We start from the raw sequence: 25,402 nt of genomic DNA, 5'->3' as shown, positions 1-25,402 counted from the left end.
TGTCAATATGCCAACTTACTCAACACTTCGACATGAGTTGTGAACCTGCAAAAAATGAATCTTGACAAATCTCCTTCCTGCTGTGATTCCTATGATTAAGGAAGCTGTTTTTCTGGTATGTTTTCAACAGAGGTGGATTGTCACCTAGCTGCAGATTTCACCCAGGATGAGGCTTTGACAATCCAATAATTACACTGCATTTCCTTCACTAATTAAACAAGACCTGAACCAAGAAGCTTGCTACAGGACGTCATATCAAACCAAAGCATCTCAGCTAGGTTTGATAAAAAGGATTAGTGGTATATAGGATGTGATAGGCTCTGCAGGTACTAGTGTATGTTTGAATTCTTAATTATATATATATATATATATATATATATATATATATATATATATATATATATATATATATATATATATATAAACAATGACGTTATTTAGGTCCACCAAGATCAATTACGTAGATCCCAATATCTACAAAAAGTGTCATGGTTAGGCAATACACAACTACAATAGAAGAACAAGAAGAACAAGATGAATCCTCTTTTTAGTGCCTATATTGTAACCCAATCCACCGTATGCACACACACACACACACACATCAAATACTATACAATTTTTGGAGGACACCACATACATCATCGAGTTGAAACATATAACAACAATGCACCATAATCAGTTTGTGGTAATATATTCCTCACCCAATCACAGATCATTATCATAAAACAATATCATGTATAAATGCCACATGTATAGTATTGTGTATATCTCTGTATGAAGTCTGGTTGGAAGTAATATATTTACAGTTTGTGGCAGTCTGACTCTGGGGATGTAATGTTATCATTGTAGGAACAATTCAATAATTGACAATGTAATGTTTATCTGGGTTGATTAGTTCTCTTACTAACAATATTTAATTGATGTGTTACAAAGATCGAGGATTTACTATGAACACACATTCACGTGCAGACACAAGGAATGTTTAATCAATAGTAGTATTTTATTAAGTACACAAATAATAAACAGAAATTAGAAAAGTCAGAAAGTAACTCTCTTAGTCTCTAAGCACAAAACACAATTCAAAACTCTCACTGCCTTAACTTGACTAGCAGGCAATCGAAATATGACACCGCCTGTCTCCTCACACACCAGCAGCACTCGAGCAAGCTGTGACGTAGTAGCTTGCTCACACACACACGCCCACATACAATCACAGCCTCAACTAAGATGATGCAGACAATCTTAGAATATATCACATTAAACTTATTAATGGTATCTAGATTAAGTATATGGCAAGTTTACTTTTAAAGAAATTCTTCATACAACAATATGAGGTAAATTACTTATAGTTACTTCATCAAGTTTCATTAAAGGTTATTTCACACACCAAGTGTGGAAACTAAATAATTAACAGTTCAATTCTATGTGAATGTGTTACAATTAATTAATTTAGTTCCATGAAAGGAAAATGCAACTGGAATTTTACTAAACAGTTCCTTGAAGCTTAGACTTTTGGTCCATTGTTTTGGAAACTCAATCGGTTGAAGTGTCCAGTGCAAAAAGCTCTCCTCTCACAATTAAGTCTTCAATCCCACTTTGGATCAAACTCGGCAACAAAGTTTTCAATTCTCGATAGAATCAACAACCAGCTGCAACAAAGTCTTCAGTCCTCGGTATAGGATCCACAGCAGCACCCGTCCGCTCTGTCCTCTTCGCTGAATCTTTAGCTACGCAGGTAGCAGGGCACAGTTTCTTTTGGATACTGTGGTTTTAGGTGTACAGCAGACCTAGACTGGTTTGTCTGATAACAGTCTCTGTAAGTTTTGCGGCAGTCCTCCAGCCGGGCCTCAGTCTCGTTGCTTGTGGTAGTGACTCGCTAGCAGCTTGCTTCCTCTTCTTGGGTCCGTTTTCAGGCCCGTCTTGGTACAGTTTTTAGGCAGAGTCGCGGAGTTGCAGCTTTGTTAGCAGAGTGACAGCGATGTGGACCGCAAAATGTTCAGTTTTGCTTGTATATTTATAGTCTTTTTACTCTGCTAAATAGCCACTTTCATGAGATCATTTGTGTCTTGCCTTTTTTTTAAACTCACAGTCCGTTGATGTTTTAATGTCCTTTTCCACTAGGACATCGCTAGTTTATGTCTTCCTTGCGTCAAAACGATTGTTGTTGCAGCACGTGTGAATTATCTGTACATAATTCAACTGTCCGCTCAGCCTAATCCAGTTCAGGCGCCAGTCCTCTAATCAGTGGGTCACATAGTTCTGTATGTCTGCAAGCCAGAGGCCCCCTTCTCAAGACACAGCAGTTTGCCCTGTTTCTCAAGACACACAGTTTCATTAATGAATCCAGTTACATTTCTAATACACGTTCATGTATTATCATATTCAGGGAATATATCCCACATCGTAATACTGACAAAGGTCTCACGTCAGTCAAACTCACATATTCCCTTTGAGTGCTTTAAAGTAAATAAAGCAGCCTTTCTTACTGGGTTTAAAAGGATAACAGCTAAAGTCCTTCTTTTAAACCTTGAATTTTAGCTTGAATTCTTTCAAGTGAGTCAGGTTTCGTTTATTTAAGATCTTGGACCAAAGGGGATGTGAGTATTTGAAAATTGCCCATGTTACAGTAGTTGCATTACACAGTGCAGTATGTGTAGAAAACTACTATGTTTTTTGTCCATGTGTATTTGTTTTTGTGTGTTTCAAATTTCTGCTCTAATTCTATTGAGTATAATTCATTATTAATATACGGTATGTGACACAATGTTGTTACAGTATATGGTTTATTGATACATTTACATCTAAACAAAAAAATACCACTGGAATACCATTTTAGTGCAAATTTATTCAAATTATAATTTGATGGTATTATACCATTAAACTAAGTATTACTGGCAGAACTTTAAACAGACCACAGTATTACAAGAAATGGCAGATTAAATAGGTTTGCCACATATATTCCACTATGGTGCATTGATATGTGGAAGTATCACTGTGGGACCATTGTGAAAATACATGTAGACATTGACATTGTGTTGTCACTGCATATTCATTGAAGATCATCTGGTAAGGATATTTAGCAAGTGTTGCCTAGATTTATACTTGTGAGGGTATAGTGAGGGTTGCCTAGATTTATACTAGTGCCTAGATTTATTCTAGTGAGGGTTTAATCCTGAAGAAATCCGGGGGCATTTCCTGTCTGCTACTGCTGTGGCTCCAACAGTGTATGCTACAGGTGGTCAAAAAGGTAAAAAGGAAAAAACAGATACTGTAGAGTACATTGTGAATATTTCGATTTTTTTATCTCAAGGTCCTTAAAGAGTAAGTAGCGGGGTTCTGAAAAATATATTGTTATGCATCCCCACGTGTTGCTACAACTGTTTAAATAACATACCCGTCATTTTTATTTTCATTATTAACATCCTGAGAACTTTTTACATTTATAACTTTAATGTCTGTTTCAAAGCTTTTTTTTTTTTACAAAATGTCCTCTCTAGTGCACTGTGGTTTGAGATCTGTCCTCTAAATCACTGCAGGAAGAACGATTAAAAGAAACAAAAAAAACATGATTTCCATTACACGAGAGTAGATGTTAAAACTTCATGCTGATTTGAACTTGGCTCTCGCCAAGATAACCACCAACTAAGACGTTGCTTTACAGTAAACTAATGTGATCCTTATGTGTCTCCATCCATTTACGTTTCCTTCCATATGATGATGTAGATATCCTTCTGTCTGGTGTTAATGTCTGAAGTGTAATGCTGGCTCCAGGGATCAGCTTATTTTGCCTCCCTGGCGCATCAGCACACACAACGGCTGCGATGCTGGCTCCGGGGATCAACCACAGTGCGGCCTCCCCAGCGCATCAGCATGACAACCGTCTGGATTGAGCTAAGTAGGGTACATCTCTGGGGTCTTCAAGTGGGCACCTTCCATCCTCAGTGTTTCGTCGACTAGCCCACGACACCTCAAGAGGGCTTGACGGTGATTCTGGCGTCCCAGCATCACCCCCCTCCGTCCCCCACTCAACTCAGCCCAGCTTACTTACCTGTACATCAGTGTTTCTTTCTTTCTATTGTGCTTGAGATCCCCAGCCAGAATCTTTCCGTCTCAACCACAGCCAGTTGCTGCTCCTCTCTGCTGCTTCAGATAAGTTCTTCACTGTGCGGCGCAACTCTTGGCCACTGAATCTGACATCTCTGAGAAACCGGGTTGTAGAGTGTGCCACAAATCCTCGACAACCCACTTCCACTGGGTAAACCCAGACTCTCCATCCTCGCTGTTCCGCTTCAGTGGCTAGTTGAGCATACCGCAGTTTCTTCCTTTCATACGCCTCATCTACAGCATCCTCCAATGGCACTGTTAACTCTATCAGGTGAACAAGGCGTGCTGATCCAGACCACAAGACAATATCTGGTTGAAGGTTAGTGGTGGCAATCTCAGGTGGAAAAATAAGCCGTTGACCAACATCTGCCAGCATTTTCCAGTCTCTAGCAGCTTCCAGTTGTCCTGGGCGAGGATTGGTTTTAACACCTTTTCTTGGTGGTTGCTCTCCTGGGCGGAGGAATGTTGTCTTTTGTGTGTAATGTTTTGATGGAACAGGTGGAAACTTATTGGTCATGTTACACTTGTCTTCCAATGCTAAGGCCAAACATCGCAGCACCTGGTCATGGCGCCAAGTAAACCGTCCTTGGCTAAGAGCCACCTTACATCCTGTCAAAATGTGCCTTAATGTTGCAGGTGATGAACACAAAGGACATGAGGGATCCTCTCCTACCCAGAGGTTTAGGTTCTGTGGTGATGGGAGAACATCATATGTTGACCTGATGAGGAAACTGATCCTGTTCTGTTCCATTGACCATAGGTCTTGCCAGCCAATCTTGCGTTGTTCCACACTCTCCCATCTCATCCATTCTCCCTGCTTGGCCTGGGAAATGGCCTTTATACACCTCATCCTCTCCTCCTGCTTTTGCACCTCGTTGACTACCAGCTTCCTCCTTTGAGCTGGGGCTGCCTTGTGCCATGTAGGAGGAGCTGAACTGAGACCAAGACCCCCTCTTCAATGCTGAACTTGGCCCATGATATCACCAATTCAAAGGGCAGCCTTTGCATCTTCCACAGCTTTCTTTGCCGCCCACTTTCTTCCAGTTTTCAACACAGGTGCTGCCTCCCTTACGCATTTGTCGCGTGACTCTACTAATGTAATTTCCAGTCTGACCTTGGCGCACTTAAACTCCTCGGTTAGAGCGGAGACTGGTAGCTGCAGTATTCCTTTACCACAAAGTCCCGCTCTGCTGAGGCAGCGTGGAACTCCCAACCATTTCCTGATGTATGAACTGATTAAAGCTTCCAGCTTCTCTACTGTTGTCAAAGAAACCTCGTACACAGTCAGTGGCCACAGCAACCTCGGCAGTAGACCAAACTGAAAGCACCAGAGTTTTAGTTTGCCTGGTAGAGCGCAGCTGTCTATGCTCTTCAACCCTTCCACTGCTTGTTGTCTAACTTCTCCCACACGAACTGTGTCCTTTAGATCCCCGTCGTACCATCTCCCAAGACTCTTCACTGGCTTCTCAGACACTGTTGGTATTGCCTCACCATTAATGAAGAATGTTTTTGTCAATACTTTGCCTTTAATTATAGAGATGCTCCTTGATTTAGTGGGCTTGAATTGCATTCGTGCCCATTCAATGTTATTGGTTAATTTGCCCAATTACCGATTAGTGCAGGCTACTGTTGTAGTCATGGTTGTCATGTCATCCATGTATGCTCGAATTGGTGGTAGTCGCATTCCAGAAGCCAAGCGCTCTCCTCCTACTACCCATTTTGATGCCCTAATGATTACTTCCATTGCCATGGTAAAAGCCAGTGGAGAAATGGTGCATCCTGCCATTATTCCAACCTCTAGGCATTGCCATGTAGTGCTGAATTCTGAAGTTGAAAAACTAAATTGCAAATCTCCAAAGTAGGCTTTCACTAAATTTGTTATTGTCATCGGTACACTGAAAAAATCAAATGCTGCCCAAAGAAGTGCTCTGGCTTTTCTGTTCCGTACCACACCATGGATCGCTATTGCTGTGTTACCTGTTTGACAGTGTGGGCAGTAACCCTTACACTATCAGTGCACTACAGCGACCATTTTGAAAAGAGCTTTGAAAACAGACAACACAAGTTGTCAGGGTGTTAACAATGAAAAAAATGACAGGTATGTTATTTAAGCAGTTATAACAACACGTGGGGATGTATAACGCTATATTTTTCTGAACCCTGCTACGTTCTCTTTAAACTTGATTCACAAGCGATAATGACTGCCATTCAATCAATTTCAATTTCAATTTTATATCAAGGTGTACTGTCGTTGTTTACATGTTGTGTGGTATATGAATTTGTGAACTTTTGACGATATCTTGGTTTATATTCAGTTGATCTTAACAGCAGTTTATCCAAATCCCGTCACTGTTTTAAATAACTAATAAAGGCCCAAAAGTTATTAAAATTAAACATCCTGCAGCGAATGTTAGTCTCATCACTTATGTATGTAAAAAATGAAGAAAAAACCCCAAGGATTTGGTTGTTTAAATGATGGCTGTATTTATATCAATTTATTAGACACCCTAGGGCCACATTTTCAAAGCTTTACTCCAGTCTATCATTTGTTCCTAAGAGGTAAAACACCTGTTAATTTTAGATCAAAACACCTAAGTAAGCTCCCTTCAGCACTCCCAATGTTTTTTGTTTCTCATTTTGTAACATTAGCATGTTTTTCCTTCTTTCAAAAAATACTTAATGAAGGAAGAGAGGAAATGCTTTGAATATATGGCCCTTAGTGTCTAAATTTACTTTGAATGGATTTAATTTCTGCTCAGCGCTCAACATCATTTTATCATCATTCCAAACTAAATAAATACACCTACTGTACACAAGTGTATATTTAGTGATTGTTATAAATGTATCATCCCTACTGTAATGTAAACAATACCGTATCTTGATTAGACATGCCTCATGTATGGCTGTGTTGCATATTACAGTCCTTTAGAGTTTTTGTATTTTCAGATGGCTGGTAGTAAAAGACTCCTTTGTTCTCTATATGAGACCGGAAGATGGCCAGTTTGGATCAGTGATACTATGTGAAAAGGGATTTGGCATTCAAATCGGAACCAAGGAAACAGATATTAAGTGAACTGTGAATATTTCTATTGGGTCTAATATTTATTTATTTCCAATTGCTGTGATTGTAATTCACTTTGTGCATCATGTACAATTTTATATTGCACCATCATTCCATTCAGTTCAATTCTTTAGGTTTGAGCATAACCCTTCTTTCAGGCAACTGCTAATGTGAAGTGCTAATGATGTATTTACTGCATTTGGAGTTTTAGTAAGGAGGAGCACTTGACTAGATTCTCATCAGATATATAGAGGCTTCACCATGAAAGCTCACAGAGTGCTGTCGTTATTCCATGAATCAGGATAGCCGAATAACCCATGAGCCCCGAAGGGCATGAGTGGATTTTTATATGGTCAACCCACCTTGTGTATCATCTCTCTATGGATTTACAAATGAAGGACTGTCTGTTTTTAAACAGGAGTTGTGGCAATAGCTTTAATAAGTGTGTTTACTTTGGGCATAGGGGCAAATTAAAGTACCAACTAGTGATCGTAGCAAGGCGATCTTCCCCTCATGGGACATGCAGCTTCCCTTTAAAAGGCAGCTCCCATGTTGTTTGTTTTGTTTTTGTAATTTTCCAACATTTCCCTGGGCAGATTATTGATTGACACCATGTCACATTTTTTTTTTATCAAAACCATTTTCGTTGAGTAGCAGTTGGAGCAAACTGAGGAGCAATACTCTGAAGAGTCTGTGTTGAATATCCTCAGGATGTATGTTGCTAATGCTCTTCAGCATGGGTGTCCTAGATTTGAGTCCCTTGGGTATGCTGAACATAGCAAGCACCACAGTATGAGGGATAACTTGAGACGCAGCTGTTTGTGATATATAAAGATTGTTTAGTAATAATTCCATTCAAGGAATCATAATAGCCAATGTAAAGAATGTACTATACTGTACATCAGGTATTACACATTTGTTTTATATGTTAAATAAAAATATATACATGGTATACAAAGATGTTGGTATGAATACATATTGCCCTTGTATTTCAGAGCTTCATTTTAATTTAAAGTTCTGAAGTAGAGCACTACTTTAATTTGTGAATTATATCACGCTACTGTATCATATGGGAATTAATGACATGTTAATAATCGATTAATCTATCATTCAAATAACAACTTAAAGCAAATACATGTGGCAAAATAGCTTTAAAATCTTTCCCAGGCCATTAAGTATCTTCAAATGAATAAATTAATCCAGATTTGCTTAAACATCACTGTGACAGGGTAGTGGCGAGACAGACCCAGAAGCCAGGAAACTGTAGTACAAGTGCTAAAGCACACTTTAATAAACAAAAATAACACAAAAGTACAAACAAAAAGGTACAAGGGCAAAATAAAGGTTTAAACAAACATTCAAAAACTGTTCAGGCTGGGCAGAGCCTTCACTGAACTTTTAAAGACAGTACAGCTTCACTCACCAAACTCCTCTCTCCAAATGGAGCCCTGGGCTCTCCTTTTATGGGATGTGGCTGAAGCCTAATTAATCAATAATTAGTGATTATCTAATTAAGGCTCCAGCCACATTCTCGCATGTTTTTAGCAGGGAGGAATTAACCCCATCCCTGCCAACCACCACCAAACACCAATAAATATACATGGGCAGAGCTCTCGCTCTGCCACAATCACCTGAATCCTTCATTTACTTTAAATAGGTAATCTGTTATCCTGATCATGCGCCTTCAGTGGCTTTTCTTGGTGGCACAGATCTGGCCTGTGAGACGTGGGATTATCACCAGCATCGCCTAACTGATGTGGGTAGTGTGAGGAGAAGTCCTCAGCCAAGACCTGTGCTCTCTTCTAAAACTAACAAGGTGAGTCATTTGTCTTACTTCTTTTTAATCTCTTTAAACAATTATAAGACTTACAATTGTTCCCACTGTGCATTTTTAAATATAGCAGCAGGGTCTGTGCTGTAAACCTCGTGATGAGAGGTTTGAGTTGGGAGGTTCTTCCATAGGAATAAAACGAAAAACAGTCTAATCTACAGTATTTAATCTAAGCACATCCACAATTCAGTTACATTACATCTCCACATGTCCGAACCATACCCATATACCTACTGTAACCTACAATCACTCCAAACAACACCACCTTCTGAAGGGAAAGACCAAGAGCAACCCAAAGACCATTAGACATAAAGTGGAACATTCATTTTGACAGACTTTAGAGGCAAACCCACAACTGCAGGTTTGATTAGTAATTAGAGTTGTCTTATATATTCGTGGGGAATGAGTAATCATGGAGAATGGTAACTATGCTTGGTCTCAGAAAAAATCCTCCAGCTGTTATTTGTGTGGGCGTTCATAATCAAGGGAAAGCTTAGACCTTTGGAAGGAGCACTTGGGTTGTACTGTAATAGTTGTATAAATGAAAGTAATTTAACCAAGTTAAGGTTTGTTGAAAATGAATTGTATTATTTGATTGGTATTCATGAAGAAACATTAAAGACCAATTAAATAATTTCTAGGGCTCTTTTGAGAGCTCTCTGACTATAATGATGATGCATTCATGCTGAAAAATGGTGCCTGGCAAGTGTCACCAGAGCATTCTTTGTCCCACAAGGACTAAATTAAACATACAGGAAAGGTCCTCAATGGATGAATGAGTTTACAAATTACTGCTAAATGTATCCATTAGTGTACTGCTAAATTAGATTTGGTACCTACTTGTCATCAAGTCAATAAATACCTGTATGCATTATACATAACCATGCTTGTATTCTTTTGATAAAACAGTTTATTGCATTGACTTAGATCTTCTTTTTTGGTGTTTGAATGGTTGTATCTGCACTAGGTAGGGCTTCTCTGATGTAAGATCTTTGCTAACAAAATATATGAAATTGGTACAGCTGTTGGAGTAACCTTTAAAATGTCTCCTAAGGATCTCTGTGATATTTGCGCTTCATAAAATGATGCCTGCCAGGACATTGCTGTTACTCTTGCGGTTTGTCAAATACAAGCTATGATCCTCTATGGACCATTACACTTATACACCATGGGTACAGTTAATGAACAAAATGCAACTGGATAAAACATACCTCGTTGGAATGATTTAGCATCATCCATATGATCCTTGTATTTCACCAGCAATAGAGTTTCAGTCTGCTCTTTCTTTATGTATTGAGAAACTGAACAGGCTTCTTCATGTTTATTTTTTCACCTAATAACCAAAACTAGATTTGACCGAGAGGTCATCATGGCTAACATCCAGTATGGGCATGAGATCATTTGGTTATTGACATTCAACCCTTCTAAATAATTAAGAGGTTTGACTAATTATGGGTATGGTTATAAATACAGTGTTTTTTTGGTTTTTTTTAGTGTTAAGGGTTCCTGAAATCAGTTTGAGTGAAAATTGACTAGTTTTGCAATAAAATGGATATACATAATTATAAATATTACTTCAATTATATTATTGTGCATCAATGCATTAATACAATATTTAATAATTAAAACAAATCGGTAACACTTATATTTCTTGGCATAAAGAAGTACAGTAATTAAATGTTATACCAGTGCAATTAAATACCAGTGCAACTCTTCTCATATGCCATGATAAGTATTTATTAAGACTTGGTAGAAACAAATATGTAGGACATACAACGACAGCTACTGTATGTAGAACACTGAGTATTAAGGTCTGGAATAATACTGACAGTCTGTCGTTTTCAAAGGTTTACATTTCCTTATTGCTTACCTATTGATTATTTACATGAAACGGCATTTCACAAATTGGGTAATTGCATTTTGATTAATATATGCTTACTTATTCCGCTACTGCTTTAAATGGTTGCTTGAACAAATCCAATTTCTTCAGCAATCAGCCGTAATGGTTCAGGAAGAGGAAGAAGAAAGCAGCGATGAGACCAACTGTGAGGGCAAGGTGATTCTGAGTTTGAATGACTCAGAGAGGTGCAGAGGTTTCCAAAAGGTTGCTGACAAGGACTGAAGGAAAAAAATGTTGATGATGATGCCATCAGAATGTTCGAAGGCACAGGTTACAAGTCACACGTACTGAGGAGAGCAGCTTTGGGGCAGAAGGAGTTCTGGAAGCAAGTAAGTGGGGGGGGGGCAGTCACTCTATTACTGCAAGAATAGTTTAAAACCCTTAACCATAGCTTAAGACATTGAATCATAATTTTGAAACTTGCATGCAATTACAGTATATCATATTTTGCTGTTCTTATCTTTTTTCCTTTATACGAATACATAATTTAAAAAATGTCATGTGGTTTATTATTATTTTGTATATATATGCAGTACATAAAGTCCCATATGTCTTTCAGATTGCCTTCTATTGCTGGGGATTATGCTGGATATCCTGGAGCTCTCAGTGGTACATCATGTCTAATTCTATCAATAAATGTCTCTGTGGCAGGGGCAGGGTTAATGTCTCTGCCAGCAACCACAGGTGTGTCCACTCTCCAGTTGGTGCAGATTGGTGCTAATTGGGGAGTGGTCACCTGCATAAAGGCAGGCAGAAAGCCTGTGTTTTTTTAAAATGTTTTATTTAATAAATATATAAATAAATCTGTTCGTGTAGATCTATTCAGTGTCAAAATGCCCAGCCTGACAGCAGTTTTTTTTTTTTTTTTTAAATTTAGTCGTTGCCAATCAGTTTTTATTATTTTCTCCCCAGTTTGAAAGGCCCAATTATTTTAGGCTCAGCTCACCGCTACCACCCCTGCGCTGACTCAGGAGGGGCGAAGATGAACACGAACACACGCTGTCCTCCGAAGCGTGTGCCGTCAGCCGCCCGCTTCTTTACACTCTGCAGAGTCACCGTGCTGCTGCCTCAGAGCTACAGCGTCGGAGGACAACGCAGCTCCGGGCAGCTTACAGGCAAGCCCACAGGCGCCCGGCCAGACTACAGGGGTCGCTGGTGCGTGGTGAGCCGAGGACACCCTGGCCGACCTAACCCTCCCTCCCCCCGGACGACGCTCGACCAATTGAGCGCCGCCCCCTGGGAGCTCCCGTCCACGGTCTGCTGTGGAATAGCCTGGACTCGAACCGGTGACGTCCAGACTATAGAGCGCATCCTGCACTCTAGCGAGCGCTTTTACTGGATGCGCCACTCGGGAGCCCAGCAATTTTTTGTATACATTTGTGTATTTTGTTTAAACCTTTTTGTTTTGGCCCGTGTTCCTGTGTTTATGTTATTTTGTTTATTAAATATGTGCTTTAGCACTTAAACTGCAGCTTCCTTGCCTCTGAGTCTCTTTCTTGCTGCGACCCTGCTACAGTCTGCATGAATTACTAACAGAATCTCATGAACATTCATGGGATTCCACACAATGCACCTTTTCTAAAAGGTGTCAAGGAATGTCAATGAGGATTGAATAACGCAGAAGGTTATAACCCCATACACACATACAGTACGCCATACCAGGAAATGTTTGATAGTACAGCTATGGCCAAAAATTTTGCAGAATTAACTCATTTTGCTTCATAAAGTCAAATGGAAACCTGATGTTACGTGATCATATTGAATTACATACCGCTTTGTAGTTTTCCATATACTTAACAAAATTCGATTCTACAATTCGAAATCTAACATGCAATACTGCACTACTATTATGGCTTCCGGTAGACTTTTGCAATATCATTTTGTAGTTTATTTGATTCAATTATGTTAAATAAAAGATCAATATTATGATCATATACTGTAGTTGTTTTTTTGTTTGATTATGTCTCAATCCTAAAATCCTAGGTGATGCAAAAGTTTTGGCAACAACTGTATGTTTCCTTTTATCAGAGGTAATTATAAATGTATTTGTTGTTAAACAAAATCCTTTAAATAAAACATATTACAGTTTACAGTGTCGCATTTACATTGCGACACTATAAAGAGAAGCACAAACTCACTGTGTTTTCCATAGAGTGCTGTAGCAGCCAGAGCAGCAGGAGATTCTGCCAACAAGATGAAAAAAAACCTTTCCCTGTGTCCAACGAATCAGGATCATTTCAGACACAGCATTCTTTAACCTTACCTCCTGCTATGTAATAGAAAATCATTGTAACTGTATGAGATGTATATTACTACTGCATGTTTCTACAGCACATTCAAAGAGCCACTGGGAACAGTACTACTTTGGCCCTATGAAAGTCTTTGATTAATTAATAATTGATATCCTTCTGTGGCATCTACTGGGAGAGGTAGAGCTGTCATCACTTATTAAATAATACTGTACTTGGCCAAAGTCAAGGTTAGTTGATGACCTCAATAAGTATCAAGAAAATACTATATACCTCTTTACACTAGGCATTTAAGCGAGCTGCCCAATGGATGATTTAGAGTAGGGTTTCCCAATCCTGGTCCTGGGGACCCACTGTGTCTTCTGATTTTCATTCCAGCTGAGCTCTCAATTACTTAATTAAACCGTTAAATGAACTAATAATTGGCTTAATTAGACCCTTTTACTTGATTTCAGCTCTTAAACCGTTGCAGATTTCAAGTTAGCTATAACATGTTGTAAGTAACATGAACTATGCAACTGTTCAAGAGATGAAAACAAGTAAAAAGGTCTAATTAAGCAAATTATCAGTTCAATTAAGGGTCTAGTTAAGTAATTGAGAGCTCAGTTGGAATTATGTTTTTAGTCAGGACAATCTTGCGTTAAACAACCACTTTATTATAATAAAAAATCTTACAGCTTTCCAAAAACACTGAACCCAACAATGGGTGAAGAAAAATAAGTTGAGTAAAAATAGCTGGAGTTCAGTATCTTGGTGCTGCCTGCTAAAAAACAAACAATAAAATAAAACATGTTCATCCCGGTGAACAGAAAATATGAGGCAGAGGAGCCTCGGATACCTCCCCCCCACCTCCGGACGAGGCTGGGAGTGAGGAGGTGGGAATTTATGTACCAGGCACTATAGATTTCCTGCCTGAAAACCTTGCAAGCTTTATATTTGAACGGGTGCAATTTAAGACATTACTGACAAACTCAATAAGGAAGCAGTTGAATATAACATAATGCTTGAGTGTGAGTGTGCATGCATTTTTCTGTATTACTGCACTGCCCATTCCATGTACAGAACACAATTCCAATTAATGTTTAAGAGTGTTTAACCTTGGATTCACAGCAAGATTGTTTCATAGAGTTTGAATAACCGAAGGTCACATGCTATATTTCAATACGTAACTGGTTTACTCGTAAAGGTACTAATAGGACACAGTACTTGTTTTCCCTTGTTTACAGTCGTCAGAGCCATGGATTTACAAGGCTTATTCAGATCTGACTTTCAGGGAACAAGCACTGCTATTCAAAAACAGGTCTTTTGAAAATTGTGAATCCTATGTGTGACTAACTACTTAAAAGGGACCAGGCGAGTGCAGGTGTACCCCCTATCAGAGTTAATTTGATTATTAAAATTGTTCATTACTTTGCTGAATTTCTCTACTAATTATGTTGAACGCTCTATAAGCTTGGGCTTGGCACCCCCTGCAGTTAAGCAGTGTTCTGTGTTCTGCCTTCTCCTTCATTCAATTCAGTGATACAGCTGCCTCTGCTCCCTTTTAAGATAATTACAACCCCCTTTTACTTTGATTGTTCAGTAATGTAATCTGTTCAAGTCCAGATTATTTAAAATACAATACTTTAGTAATATTTCACTTACGTAAGGGGTTTATGCACATTTACCAAATAATTAAAAAAAAAAAAAAGTGTGCATTGAAAAGAGGGGCTGGACACAAAAGGCAAATGAATAGACTTGATTAGGTGTTTAAGGATCACAAGGTTCCCTAACACAAAGAAAATTACAATTGAAGTGATTTTAGAAAAAAAAAGTCTACAATCTGTTTTCAAAATACTGCACATGTAATGCTTTTATAAAATAAGGCATATTATTCAGAGTGCTTTTTGTGAAAACACCAGATATGCCTACAAGGTACACTTTCTTGGGCAAATAAAGGGAATACAGGACAGTACTGTACATGTTTGTGGTAAGATGTATAGTGTTAGCACATGATTGTTTGTACAACTATCACAATACTTCACTTTTTGTAACTGAAAGTATCAAAATACACCTTGCAGGGCATAACTGAAGTGGCACCTGTAATTGATTTGGGTGAAAAAGGATAAAACTGACCCACACGTTATGGTTTGTCACTAAGTTAGCTTTTTTTTTCTTGCAGTTGGTAAAGAAACGGTCAGGAGCAGCACGTCACCCCTTCCTACTGCCCAAGTCTCTCTCAGCACCCATAGACTTAGCTTTTGAGACCAGCAAATCCACATCAGCCAATGCACAGGTATGTACTACTCTCTAGGTATGTATTACTCTCTAAATCTAGACCTAATGGAGAAGAAATATGTCTCAGTGACTACTCCTCACTCCTCTGGACAAGCATCAGCATTCTCTAATACTATCCGGGGGTGGAGACTATGTAGATTTGTTTATACAGTGAGTTTGTGTGTCAATAACGAGTGTGCTGCATGTTTTCTTGTTTTAACTCCAGGTATTAAGATCTCTGTCAATGGTCAGTTGGCACTAAAAAACACATCTATTCACCTGGCATACATTTCTGCAATTAGAAAATGTCAACACTTCAATTATATTGAGGTGAGAGCCTTCAAGGAAGCACAATCTAAATTACTTCAAATAAAACACAGTAGTAGTGTAGTTGTAATATTTTTATGGAAAAATTCAAGATGAAATGCCACATGATAAAAAATAACACAGTCTTATACTTGCAGAATCAGTTTTTCATCATCTGTGCAGACAAAACCATCCATAATGGCATTGGAGATGCACTTAAAGAGAGGATCTTACAAACATATAGGTATGACGTGCTTAACATTAAATACAATCATGACAACGGCAATGACTTGCAGATTCATTGTCGTGTCTCTCTCGTCTGGATTCAAAGGCGATATCTCTACAGGTGGAAGCCAGGCTATCTACTTTATATGTGAGCCCCTTCTTTCCCCCACCCTTGCTGCTTGACTGTCATTTGTTTGTTACACCTGCCTGATTTCTCCTGGCAGTGGCAGCTTGCTGGATCTACATCTCATTCTGAGGTCTGAGGACTCATGCTGACCTGGATGGCAAGCTGGTCACTGAGCTGATCTACGTGCACAGCAAACTGATGATCAGCGATGACAACACTGTCATCATCAGTGAGTAGCAGGTCTTGGTAATTGCTTTTTTTGTTTGTTTTTAACACAGAAGTTCTATACTGAGCAGATGGGTTAGGAATCAAAAAGGAATCTAATTTACCTAGTGGGATTCAATCAAAATTAAGTCAAACCATCTATCATTTCACATTGCAAAATAATGACAAACTTATGTTGCTAATTATATTCATGCAATGGGTGTGATGGTATAAAACAGGGAGATTACTGTCCATAAATCAACAGTGCATAGTTTTAAGAAACAAAAAACAATATTTTATTTCATTATGACACAAATGTAATAATAATAATAATAATAATAATAATAATAATAATAATAATAATAATAATATGCAGTGTGCGGATTTAAATTAGAATGGAAGCTAAAATACCCGTAGACCCCAACAGAGAGCACATTAAAGTAGAGCGAGACATTTTTTTTAACAGGACTTAAGACTCATACCACTATACATGCACTACAGGACTGTGATCTGCATGAAAGTAATGAAACAAAAAGATTTTTTTTTTTTAAACAGGCTCTGCCAACACCAATGACAGAAGCATGCTGGTGAAGCGAAACAGTGAGATGGCTGTCATTGTGGAAGACAATGAATCGGTGCCCTCTGTAAAGGATGGGAAAAATTCTGAAGCTGGAAAATGTCTCTCAGGCTTGAATGCTTCAGGTACATCTGATCCTTCACTTCATATTTGTACTTGAAGTACTAACATCCTTCTACCTGAACAGAACAGGCTAAAGAGCTAATGAAATAATTACGTAGGCACTGTTTATTCAACGTGTGGTTCCTGAAGAATCGCACAACTGGATCTGAAGTTGTAAAACACTATTTCATATTAATTCAAAGAAATTAAGCAGATTTTTAAAAATTAGCTTATTCTGACATTTTTCATTTCCTGGGGTCACACAAGTTATTCCAGTGGACCTGGAATAACTTGTGTGACTATGACTACCAGCCAAACAAATTTACAAGTAACAATTCTGCCAAAGTGTCTTACTTAGCCATATTGTCTTCACAATCAATGGTGTGATTCATACAGTAGGTTTTTACCTCATTTGCATATTTTTCCAATTCATTTAAAATATTTGATCAACAAATTGTGCAGTAATCTGTATACATGTTTTAGTTATGTATCCATTTAGAGAAAAAATTCAGATGTTCACAAGCTGATGTCAGCATCAATACTGTATTCATTTACTTCCCTGATATACAGTATACCTCTAGTTCAGACTAGTTCTATGACTCATTGAAGAACTCATGATCCCATTAGTGATTTTATAAGGAAATCTGGATGGTGGCAGCAGCAAAAGATGCAGCGTGTACGACAAGCGTGAAGGCAAGTTCATCTATTAAAGTAATTTCTAAATGCCACTTTTTAGCATATGGGCAGTAAATGTAGTCCTGCAATTCTGACTTGTTTGACTTTGTCATTATGTTTTTTATAATTATAACCTTTTATAATTGTGTATTGTATATAGCCAGCATGTATGCTTACAGTATAAACTGTAGTAAAAAAAGGAGCATTTTACCTGATTTTATCTGGAAGGCATGCTTCTGTATTCTAGCAGCCCAGTCCTGAGCAAACTCTGAAGTTTTTGCTACAGAAACAAAGCATAGAAATATTCACCCAATGCAGTTTTATTTGAAAACAAAATTAGATATACAGTACCACATAAAAATGCAACAGTAAGCAAGTTTAAGTTAAACAAGGTTATGTACAGCTTTAACAAATGCAAAATAGTTTGAACATTTGAAAGCTGATTTTAATAGCCTTGGCCTTCATAGTTCCAAGTCAGTCAGTCAGTCACTTGTTTTTAAAAATAAAGAAAACACATTGAGATACAGTGTTAAAAACAAATACACATTTCAGTCATCAATAAATGAACACAACTATTAAGGAATCAAATTATATGAGGGGCAAAACCCACCAAAATAACAACAAAAAAACAATATATGGCTTTGACATACATCCCCTACACCTTTGATTAGCATAACTAAAAAGACTCTTTAGTTTACCTTATATACCCTTCAGACCGGGTTTTTTTTTTTTTTTTTTTTAAATGGTCTCATAATGAAATTAAGGATGGCCTTTTCTGATTCACAGTGAGGGCCCAACATATATCCAGTATTACAGCTGGGAGGTGAAGAAACTTGCTTTAGATCACACAGTACTGCAAGTCTTTAGCTGACAGGAGACTGGAGCCTGGAGTGTGACTATAAAGCTATACTAAAACAAAAACATGAACCAGAATAACATAAGGGATTGCATTTAACTATCTAAAGTAGACTAATGTTACAATATAACTTCAGTGCATACATAGGCTAGGTCTTTAAGAAATACTAGAGTACGCAAATACAGTACAAGACTCCTGCATATGAAAATAAAGAACATGTACATTTTCTATATTCTTTAGATGAAGAGATGGCTTTGAAAATGTACTTTAAAATACAGTATTAAGAACCATAGCCAAAGAAATTAGTAAAAAAATCTGATGTCACTATGTCCTTGGTTTCCTGGCTTCACTCAGTGATTTGTGTACTGAATCATTGTACACATTTCCTTCAAGGTATGCAGTTAAATGTCAATTAGATCGTCTCCGCTCTCGTCACTTTCCACTGTCAGCTGACGTGTCCACCATTTCTTCACCTCAGAGCCGGATGACGCCTCGTCGGACACGGGGTTCATGTTGCACACAGTGGACTTTATGCTAGTCCGACCTCCAAACCGCAAGTTGACAGAGGAAACAGAATGACTTATAGGTTTAGCTGCTGAAAAGTCATTGACAAAATAGCTTTATTAAAACAGTCTGATTCCTCAACATTTCAGCCAAGGCGTTGTGGTAACTGGGCAACACAAACGCACCTTAAATGTATAGTGACACCAAGCCTCTTCACAAACCACTTCATTAAATAAATACAAAAAGAAGAAGCAGCTATTCTGGGTTATATATAAACCCATTTTGTGCCAATGTATTCGTACAGTATATCTGTGATATTAAGTGTTACTATACCTTTAGATTTTATTTAAAAAAAATCTATTCAGGATGCCAACAAAATGTAAAGTATTACTTTTACATCACATGAGGAATAGTGGTATTATTAAAACTGTAACTGTAAATCACTTTATTAAGCTACAAATGTACGTCATGCATACAAAATGCTTTACTTACCTGCCGGCAAACGCCACTGACCGAACTTCCTCTGAGGTTTTTCCATTTCAGCCGAGTCCTGACGATGCCCATCGCTGTCTGAAAGCGTTGGACTGAACTGCTGTGGATTGCTTGTCTGGGGGTTGGGAAGACATTTAACAGATATAAATGTAAAACAACAATACCGTAATGTATTTATAATATTCAACCACATCATATTTTTCCTCTTCCCATGGAATGGTATGGAGATTAGTGTTTACTGTGTATAATACTATTGTATTTATAAAACCCCTCCATGTAAACATTTCATGCAATGTTACCTTGTATTTGTTCGGAGCACAATATATGGAAACATTACTGAAAGGTTCTTTCATTATTCTCGTATCTACTTGCCACAAATTAAAAAGCACAATATCTGACACTGCAAAGGATAAACATGATATTGGATTCTCTTAAGAGTGCAAAATAACCCAAGGGTGTCATTTCTGAGAAAAAAAAAATATCAAGCAGAAAAATTGTAAATGACTGCAGCGGAGCCTCAATTACTGTCCTGGACTGATAGCCGGTCAGCTGGAACAAATTCATGCGTAAAGCAAACCGGCTTATGAAAAAAGAATCAGGGTGAAATAAGACCCTGAGAGAGGTGAAAACAATAAACTGGAATGAATGAATTTGGGATGGGTTTCATACGAATTCCTTGGGAGTACATATATTTTCACTGTATCAGTGCATTTTAGTTGCAAATATTAAATATGAAAACAGATTGTGGGCAACAAACATTAAGTATATGTAATTTTATTTTTTTTAAAATCTCTTTTCAGCCTGTGTGACTGAGCTTGGAAGCTGATTCTGCTAATAATTCTAAGATTGTGGCAGCAACCACGTTACATGTTTAAGATTACAAGTTTCCTACCTCCGGCTGCGAAGGGTTGTCATTGCTATTTGCATTGATGTCCTCACTGGGTTTTGTTGTTTCAATGCTGGGAGGGTTGAGGAATCGACTAAGCTCCTGCTGCTGGCTTTCTCGAAGACTGTGGATGATACTGCATGACTGCTGTTGCTTCTAAATGCAGGAAAAAAAAAACAACATTATCAATTATGGCTGAAACCATCATTTATTCAATATGACAGTCTTTTGCCAAATGCACATGCTGGTAATAGGGATCCTTTTACGATGGAGGGTACACTATATCGATATGTGTTAATAGATATGACCATGATAAATACCTAAGCAATAAAGAACATGGGAGTGTACATTACATGCAATTTGAGGATTGAGAAAACGATTGTGTGACAAGGCACCAATTCTAAATAACAATCAAATGACCGTCCGCTATGCTGATTTTCATTATAAGTATAGAATAAAGTAACTACACAATTTAAACTCGGGAAGCTAATTCAATATAAATACTGAAACCTGAAGGGGTTAGCTAGACAAATGCTGTATTTGTAAATCTAGTAATGTATGTCTTATATTATTTTAAAATAAGAAAGTAAAGTGTACTGTAATTTAAAACGCCAAATAGTTATATTATTGCTTAGATTGTGGGGTGCTGTTCTGTTATCCTTCCTGGTAGTTAAATTGTTGTGCTTAGCAACCCATACAACTACCTTAACCCCACAAATCATGGCGATGTAAGTTAGCGAGACACAGCAAACACTCCAAAAAAGGGGGAAATCACAAGTACACTGCTTCAACATCTTAAATTACATTTGCCGCAGGTCTAATTAGTGTCTAGAATCATTTATGGAATCTAAAAGATTTTTTTTTATTGTAAAAAAAACAAAAAAAAAAACTGTGACTCCATCTGACAGATTTAAAACACAGAAAAAGATGACATTAGTATTAAGGGTTTAATAAATAAGCAGGTAGGAAGAGACACCCAGGACTAGTGGTCCCTTGTTGACCTCTATAATTAGACTGTTAATTTAAAAGGAGATATAAATAACATAACATAAAGCAAGCCTGATTCAGAGGAGGCTAGAAACCGTATACTATGAACCTTGATCATTCAGTATCCTCTATAAATAGTATGGTAACATCAATTTAAGTTTTATTTCTTGTTTTAAATAAAACGTTTAGAACAAGGAATATTTTGCATTTCAAATTAAAAATCATATTGGTAGGTCATTTAACCTTGACTACAAAAATGTGGCAGTAAAACTGCATATTCTAACCAATTAATTGAACTGTGTTATTTAATCTGTGAAAAAATAATTGTTCAAAAATAAAGTAGTAATGTGCCAATAATTATTAACAAGCATATCTAAATTAGACCCCGTTCACACTACTGTGCTGTCCCAGGGCCGCCGCATATTTAGGTCTGCAACCCCGTTCACATTTGCGGTCTAAGGCGCCTTTGTGATTGAAAAGCAGGCCTAAAATGTGGTGAATTGCTTGTTGGGAAGGATAAATATAATTAAATAATACCCCAAACATAAAAGCCAAAGACGGTTGAATGCTTGTTACTACTCCGATTTGGCTTGCTAAATGACAAATTATTAGAATTATTATTTATTACTATTTGTCAGATAAAATGATGTGACGTTATTAATATATATTTATACTTTTATGGAACGATCGCCTACTCTCAGAATGGTAGAGCTACCGAGATATACAGTAATCCTTGATTTGTAGCAGGTTCCTTATTAATATATATTTTTTTTCAATGCAGCACAGTAGCAATTTTATGGTATATATTTTAAAAAAAAAACCAACTATATATTATTATTAACTATTTTGACTTAATGTTATGGTGTATCAACGATCTTAATATTTGTGGATGAGAACAGTTTTTTTAGTGTGTAAAATCAAGCAGGTAAAAGAAATGATCGGCATTTTAATTTCTTAGTTAATTAAAACTGTATTGTGATAAATCATTAAAGAAATTAATTATACATAGGGAGTTTAAGGAAAATGTTTGATAAACATTAAGTAATAAATATACATTTTCCCATATGGAGAGTAATACTGCCTTGAATATAGTTGTGGGAACGTTGCTAACAAACTGTTAAAGAAGGACTGACTTGAACCGCAGAAAAAGAAAAGAGGTGATGCTTTGTTAGGTTTGTGGAGTGATATGGTTCTACTGCAGCAGGTGAGCAAGCCGCTGACAGTCGTTCCGGAGGTACAGTATGCTGTATTTGCTATACGTAATTGCCATTTACGTATACCCTGTCAGCCAATCGAAGAGCAGGATTTCTCTCCATTGGGATTGAAAACTACTATGATTTGTAGAGAAAGAAAAGTATTTCTCAGTAGCAACTGGACTTACCGCTCTGATACGCTTCAAGCACTTTTTCAGCCACATGCGTATGGTTTGTTTTGCTATCTCCTCTTCTATAGTGTATTCCAGCTGCTCCCTTGCTAGGAGTTCTTCCAACTGAAGGCTTTTCCTGATGTCAACTGATCTGTATGACAGCATGCTAAAAAAAACATTTAGAAGGTGAGTAATCTACTGTATACTCACATGAACCTGTGCATAAGTTGAAAAAAAGTAACATTTTAGCATATGAAACACTTAACTACCATATACCATATACAAGTGCAGAATCTTGCTGCTACCGGGACATATTTGTATCAGTACTATAGCATTACATTTGTGCCGATGTACTACATGGGGTATTCTATTGCTATATGGCAAAATTCTGGCCAGTTAGTCTTCAGTTCTGCAACTAATAGGCAATAAAACTAGGTGGTATATTTTATTTTTTTAAGGGATTCAATAGTACTAAAGAGTCTGATGAAAATGAATATTAAATATGTAATACTATGTCACACAGACACACATTTCGGCTTGTATCTTCATCAATGTAAATATTACCTCAGTATATCATGGAAAGTGACATCTCCCCCATTATGTAGCCTCTCCATCTCATAGCACATATGCTTAATAACAGTTTATCCTTATCCAGGTCCACTTCCAGTCTACCTCGAAGCAGCCTGAGCAGAAACTTCACTCGCGATGTAGGAATCACCCCCTAGGTATTCAACACATTCACTTAGAATAACAATGGGAGTTTTTTCATCATGAGAGCAAGAAAAATATGAGATGAAAAATATCCAATTTCCACATACTGCATGGTTAGAGGCTAAATTCAAATACTACAAAACCATAACTTTTCATAAATAATTAAACACTTATATTATTAACAATGTTAGATGCTTCTTCTGGCCAAGAAAACCTACATACCTCTCGTTTGTCATCAACCATGTTCCAGATAATCTGAAAATGGCACAGGTCGTTGTAGCTCAGAAGCTGGTCTTCTTCGGTGGAGTAAAACAGGGAGAAATTCTCCACAATGATAGCTGTAAAATAAAGACATAACTGAGCTTTCTTGCATGATGTTATAAGTTTATATGCCAATACAGTGTGGGTTCTTACAGCTGAAATTGAAGATGAACAAATCTGACACAATTCAGAAAAGACAACCACTGTAGTAATGATTAAAAAAAAAAATTGAGAACTTAAATTCGATTTTTGTTATACAATAGAACAAGAATTAGTTATTGTTCTTGTAGTTTTCATGCATGACTATGACATCAGGTCTTTATTTGGCTATTGTAACTGTACAGTCCTAGTTGCAGAATCCCTTTAAAACTAAATGAGCATGACAAATTAATTTGTGCAAAGCTGCCCTATTGTTTAGAATCAGAAAGAAACTTTTACTTAAACTGGTATCTATGGGGTATGTCATATCAGATTGAATGTTTTGTAAACATGAAGTAGTATCGCCGATATGTACTACAGAGGTTAAAACCAATGTGGCAGTGGAAAGGTGGCAGCCATATTTGGTCAGCGGTCAATGTCATGGTTACCAACACATTATGCATGGTTTATATATTGCCCTGAAAATAGGAAGTCACTACCTCAAATGATTTCGGTGAGAGCTCAAACTAAATAGTGCCATTAGATTTTCCTAGTTTCCATAACGCTGACAATTTTAAGTTGCCATCTTCAATGGTTTATATGAGATATTAGCAGCAGTAGGTGCAATGGCGGCAGGTTTGCAAATTCATACAAGCCCCCCTTACAGGGATATAATATAGTAATATACATCTCCCATCACCAGTGTAAATACAAAACCTGTTTTATGTACATCCTACAATACCACAGTCCTTACCCACGAGCAAACTCAGCATTATGTATGCAATAATGACATAAAAGGAACAGAAGTACGTAAGAGCCCCTGCATAGTTTCCACAATCTGTTTCCCAGTATCAATGGTCATCAGGGTGCAGAAAGGTGGCTGGACCTTAAAAAGAGAAGACGACCAAAGCTGTATGACTACAAACACTTCCTTTCATTTATACTTTTCAAATGAAAGCAGTGGAGAACAATAAGAATAAAATGTTCTGCAATTTGGAATTCAGGCAGCTAAATTATGTAGTTCTTACAACATGGATCTCTCTCTCTCTCTCTCTCTCTCTCTCTCTCTCTCTCTCTCTCTCTCTCTCTCTCTCTCTCTCTCTCTCTCTCTCTCTCTCTCTCTCTCTCTCTCTCTCTCTCTCTCTCTCTCTCTCTCTCTCTCTCTCTCTCTCTCTCTCTCTCTCTCTCTATATATATATATATATATATATATATATATAGATCATGCTGAGATGTCAATAATACGCTTACCATGCAGTCATGCATAATCTTATTCCAGTCTTCACCTGTGACTATTCGGAAGAGAACAGTAATGGCTTTGCCAGCGGTGGAGAAATTTGCATGTCTGTCATCAAAACAAGAAAACATTATTTGTTTAACGGAAGAAAGCAGGTTGGTACATTACAAGACAATCTGAGAATGTTCCAGACAAGATAACATTATCTAAAGAAAAAAAAAAATCATGTCTAATTAGAAATCGCTAAGAACCTGAACAAATGTCAAAAGAACTATGAAGCTACTGTACCGTACTATGTAAAAATAACATGTGCACACATTCTTCCAGCCTTTCAGATGACACTAGGT

At 37.5% G+C, this 25,402-nt stretch overlaps 1 long non-coding RNA gene and 2 pseudogenes across 1 annotated transcript; 2 read left to right on the top strand and 1 right to left on the bottom strand.

Moving 5' to 3' along the window:
* The first annotated feature begins 8,745 nt into the window (after positions 1–8,745).
* On the top strand, positions 8,746–11,610 carry LOC131737923 (uncharacterized). Its single transcript, XR_009329503.1, has 3 exons — positions 8,746–8,981; positions 10,987–11,225; positions 11,456–11,610. It is a non-coding gene; the product is annotated as an uncharacterized LOC131737923 (long non-coding RNA).
* A 3,495-nt stretch (positions 11,611–15,105) lies between these two features.
* LOC117405813 (phospholipase D1-like) lies at positions 15,106–16,975 on the top strand (annotated as a pseudogene).
* The window catches only part of LOC117405814 (sodium leak channel NALCN-like), a 115,729-nt pseudogene continuing 106,105 nt past the window's right edge, over positions 15,779–25,402 (bottom strand).

This window comes from Acipenser ruthenus, chromosome 9 (genome assembly GCF_902713425.1).
Source record: "Acipenser ruthenus chromosome 9, fAciRut3.2 maternal haplotype, whole genome shotgun sequence".
Taxonomy (NCBI): domain Eukaryota; kingdom Metazoa; phylum Chordata; class Actinopteri; order Acipenseriformes; family Acipenseridae; genus Acipenser; species Acipenser ruthenus.
This window is presented reverse-complemented; position numbering and strand designations above follow the sequence as displayed.